This window comes from Rousettus aegyptiacus, unplaced genomic scaffold (assembly GCF_014176215.1).
Source record: "Rousettus aegyptiacus isolate mRouAeg1 unplaced genomic scaffold, mRouAeg1.p scaffold_m13_p_6, whole genome shotgun sequence".
Classification (NCBI taxonomy): domain Eukaryota; kingdom Metazoa; phylum Chordata; class Mammalia; order Chiroptera; family Pteropodidae; genus Rousettus; species Rousettus aegyptiacus.
The window spans coordinates 71,207,733-71,213,014 of record NW_023416309.1 but is presented as its reverse complement, the minus strand read 5'-3'; positions in this window follow the sequence as shown (position 1 = coordinate 71,213,014).

The following is a 5,282-nucleotide window of genomic DNA, read 5'->3' as shown; positions in this document are numbered from 1 at the left end:
TGAAGGTGCAGATATCAATAGTGACAAAACCAATGATGACTATATGATTTATCACTCTAAAATCTGAACATTTTTTCAACAACAAGAGTAATAAGACAGATGCAATAATTGAAGAGGAGAGATAAGGCAGGGTGTATTAACTGAGCAAGAGACATAAGACAGGATGGACTAACTAAACAGAAGAGATAAGATGCAGTAATTGAAAAGGAGAGATAAGAAAGAATGAAATCAATGAGAGGAAGAGTTAAGACAGAACACAACAATAAATGAGAGAAGGCAAAAGAGGGAGAGTGAGAAAAAGAGGATAGGATGCAATAAATGGACATGAGAGAGAAGACAGGAAAGAATAATTGAACTGCAGAAGTAAGACAGGATACAATAAATGAGGAGGAAAGATAATACAAGGGGCAAAATGAATGGGAGAGACAAAACAGGATAGAATAACTGGGAGAGATAAGACAGGTTGCAATTAATGATGAAGAGAGATAGGACAAGATGCAGTAAATGAAACTGAGAGATAAGATACAATAAATATGCAGGAGAGATAATAAAGGATACAAAACTGGACAGGAGAATTATAACAAGACACAATAACTGAGCGGCAGACACGGACAGGATGAAATAACCGAATGTAAGGGATAAGACAGGATAGAATAACTCAATGGGAGAGATAAGACGAAAGAGGATAAATGAGCAGGAGAACATATTAGGTAATTGTTTTACGAAGATTCTCTTTCCTACTAAGGAAGGCTTTTTGAAACTGGTGCCCTTAGAGAATGAGTAGGATGAACTTACAAAGAGGAGGAAGGAGCATAGTGTTTGGAGACAACAGGAGCAAGAAGAATATGACAGTGATATTAAAATATGGAAAAGGTGTCTACCTGGTGTCATAGAACACGTATGTAAGAGTAGATGCCTTGATTCCTAAAGAAGGCACTAAAGTGAGTAACATTTAAGCTGAGACTCAAGATATAGGTAAACATTTTCCAAACGGAAAGAATTGGGGCATGCAGGAAGCAAATTCTAAAGTATAACATCATTCATTTATTCTTTTTCAAAATATGATTATTGAGCATGTACTCTACTCAAATACAATGCCAAGTGGAAGGATGAATAAGACCCCTTACTTACATTCATGTAGTTTGCATTTTAATGAGGAAGAAAGACATTATTTACAATTCAATAAGTGATGTATAATATACAACAGGAAATTCTCACCTGTTCTGGAGGGTATAGGAAGGTTTTTTATAAAAAGTAAAATTTAAGCTGAGATTAGAGGATGAGTACGCTTTATGTAGTCAAAATATGAAAATGAGAGGTGAGAAGGATTCCTTAAAACTGAAGGAACAACATGTGCTAAGTTTCTGATGTGAGAAGGCTTGTAGTATGTTCATGGAACTGGAAGGAGGTCAGTGCAGCTGAACCACAAAGAGGGAGAAGGAGACTATCACAAGGTGAAGATGGCAAGAGCCATCTTCAGGATTTTACTTTTTTATGCTAAGAGCAAAGGGATGGTTTTAAGCTAGAGAAGGATGTGCTCAGATTATTGTTTTTAAAAAGATCTCACATGGATGGACCTTGAAATAATCATACCAAGTGAAATGAGCCAGACAGAAAAGGTTGAAGATCACAAGATATCATTTACATGTGGGATATAAACCTAAAAGCAACAAATGAACAGAACAAATAAACAGAAACTCATGGACATGGAAAATGGATTAGTGGTTTCCGGAGGGGAGGAAGGAAAGGGAATGGGGAAAATGAAATGTAAAAAATTAATTTAAAAAAAGGAAAAAAGATAAAAAGATCTCTGTGGCTGTACTTTAGATTTTGCAAGAATAGTTTAGACTTGGGAAAGAAGAATGTATATGAGACACTAGGCAATAGATGATGGCAATTTAGATGGGGAATATGGCAGAAAAAGAGAGAGAAGTTGGTAGTCTTAAAACATATTTAGAAGTAGTAAAGAAAAACATGATCATTGATTAGATGTGGGTGAATGAAGGCAGGTAGATTTCAAGGCTGATTCTCAAATATTTAGCTTGAGCAACTGCATGATAACTGTTGCCATCCACTGTGATAAGGAAAGGTATAGAAATACAAAACAGGTTTTAAGGGGAGAAGGGGAAGATCATTAATTCATTTTGACTTTGCTGAGTTTGAAGTGCTTATTAGTAGAGATACCAAGTCAGAAACTCAGAATGGAGAAAAAGAGTTGGGATATATATTTGGAATTCATAGGTTATGGATGGTAATAGAAGCCAAGGGAGTGGATATGATCATCCAGAGAGAAAATGTAAAGTGAGAAGAAAGGGGCCTAAGATGGAAACTTGACACATAATTTTGAGTTCACAAAAATATTTGACAATTAAGCAGAGGCAGATGAGCTCATGAAGAAGAGGAAAAGAGAAGCTGGAGAGCCGGAACTATAAAGAAAATCAGGACAGTTCATATTTTTGGAAATCAAAGGAAGAGAACATTTCCAATAAGAGAGAATGACCAGATGTATAATATGCAGTTGGAAGGTTCATTTAATTAAAGATTGAGAAGTATTAATTTGATTTAGCAATGGAGAAGTCACAGGATCATGGTGAGATCCATGTACGTGGAGAGGAGGGAGCAAAAGCCAGAGTTGAGTGAGTGGAATGAGTAGGTAGGAAGCAAGGAAATGGAGGCAGACTGTATCCACGACTCTTCTGAGAAATTCTGATGTCAAGGAAAGTAGAGAAATGAGACAATAACTAGAGAAAAAGGTGGATCAAGGGAGAGCTTAAGAAAGGACCCAGTAGAGTGGGAGAGATTGGGAATACTAGTGGAGGAAAAATGTAGTCTAATGTATAACTTATAGCAAGGAAGGAGGAGATGAGATTCAGAGCCAGGCAGCAGATGTGTGTGTGTGACGTGGCCCTAAATTGGAGGAGAGATCTCCATGAACATTGAAAGGAAGAAGATGGGATGGCATCGATTGCATATACTCTTTCTTTTAAACAGGATGTGAGGTTATTTTTTTAGGGCCAAAAGGAGAAAGGGAGATAATTTGAAATAGAAATAGAGTGATTGAGAAAGTTGACTACATGACTCCAGCACTGAAGGCCCAGCGGGGTTGGAAATTTATAGTGATATTTTCTCTGAAGTGTGGTTTAATGTTTCATTCAAGTTTAATGTTTTTACATTCAAGTATGACAATGACATGGGGCATGGTAAGGATGTTTAGGGTGTTGTCAAGAGTAGACAGATGATGAATTTTTGCTTAGTTGGGAGAGAAATAAAGATAAAATAGGGATTGATGAATATGGAAGAAGTAAAAAGCCAGAATACTGGAGGTGCCAATCATGTTGAAGAACTGTTAAGTTGGGGATAGTCCAACAAGCAAGCTGAAAAATCAGGGAGGAGATGCTTAATTTGGTGACATTGAATATTGGGCATTTTCTGGAGTGAGGTTGTGTGTAGACCTGAGTGGAAGAGAAGGCAGTGGAGGTTTGGAAGCCAATGTATTGGATGAATCACCCATGTGGACTTTGAAGCTCCCCAGAAATGTGGTAAGAATTGAGTGGAGAGGTAAGAGGTGCCAAAATCTTTAATGAATGAAGTCAGCAGGTGACATACCTATTTATGTGGAATAGCCAAATAGCAGGAATATCAAAGAAAGAAGAGCTTTCTACCAGAGGATAAGCAGCAATGAGGATTGTGAGAGGGAGGGATTTCATTTCTAGCTCAGGACTAAGGAGTTCGAAAAGCACGAGAGAGTAATGGTTACCTCTTAAGAGAGCTTCCAGGGGAGTATTGTTTTCAAGGAGGGACAGATTTCAATTTAAGGCAAGAGGTGTGTGGTGGGGATGTTCCAGGAGCATAAGAAGTCTCATGTGTTCCAAGGGGGTCAGTATAGGTGAGGGCAAAACTTAGATTGGTTACTGTTATCAGACCTTACCTTCCTTTCCTGCCTCTTTGCTTAACACTTGTCTATTCATTTCCCTCATTAAGAGAATAACCAAATGAAATGACAAGGAGGAATTAGACAATTAGGTTGTAACCATTTGAAGAAAATTGGATGTATATTGAGGACTATTAAAAACTGCTTTATAAATCACTTTAAAGTCAGCTCAATATGCAGGGTTTGAGTAATCAGTCCAATGACCAATGGAAAATAAATGAAGGTACATAACAACCCAGAGAGACTCTTCCTCAGGACCTGAAGTCCATGGGTGTGTAGCTGAATAATTTAACTTACTGGATAATAAAATTAAAAACATTTAATTTCTCTTAACCAGGTTGTGTACCGTTCTTGTAAGATCTTAGTTATCAGTCTACTAGTCAACATACATGCTATTTTACTTGCTCCTTGTCAGTTAAAAAATGAGATACCCTCAGCACATGTAAATCTGTAGCAGTAATACTACTACCTTATACATTCTAACCATGATGATATTTGCCACAGTACTTTAGAAAGGCACAATGTAGCAACCTAAAGATAAAATAATGAGAGTGGGAAGCTGACTTTTTAAAAATACTAATTGGCTTTCTATTGCTATTAGAAGTATGAGGAGGAAGCCTTGTAAAAGGTGCAGAAGTATCTAAAGAGAGAATAAATACTAAAAACATATTCATTCTTAACCCTCGTTTATCATTCTAATGTAATAACAAGGAGGAGGCTCAGTAAAATAAACAACTAAACATCTGTGGGTAACAAAAAAACAAAAATCTCTTGTATTTAAAAAGGGTCAGAAAATCTATAGAATGTATTTCCCTCTCAAGGAATCCTAATCCCAATTTAATAATTCACATTATTATGGTGAAGAGTTTGCATTTTAAATGTTTTAGAGGGTATAATCTATTTTTTTCCTTTTTTTTTAAATTTTGCATGAGTAATTAGTGTTTTACTGTATTCTTACTCAGTCTTGGGATCAAGACTAACTTCATTAACCAAAATCTGCTTTTATGATAACTAGCTGATGTTTTGCTGAGCAAGGTTTACTAAATACTCTATTTTCTGTATACTTAAGATCTGCCCCGAGGCTACACCTGTCCCATACATGGGCAGGTATGGTTTAGAGCACTTACTAACTGGGACTGGCCTGGCTGCTTCCGTCACCTTTTATTTCTGGTGACTAAGTCCTTCACCATATGTTATAAACAAAATGGTTGCTTCTTTTTTTGATGTATAAAAAGGTAAACTGACACAGTGGAAGAAAAAAGAGACAAGTTCTTTGCAAATAAATTTTTTATCTGCAAAAACTTTAAGTACAAAACAGAGTGACAAAGAACTTCACATTTTGCGCATCTCT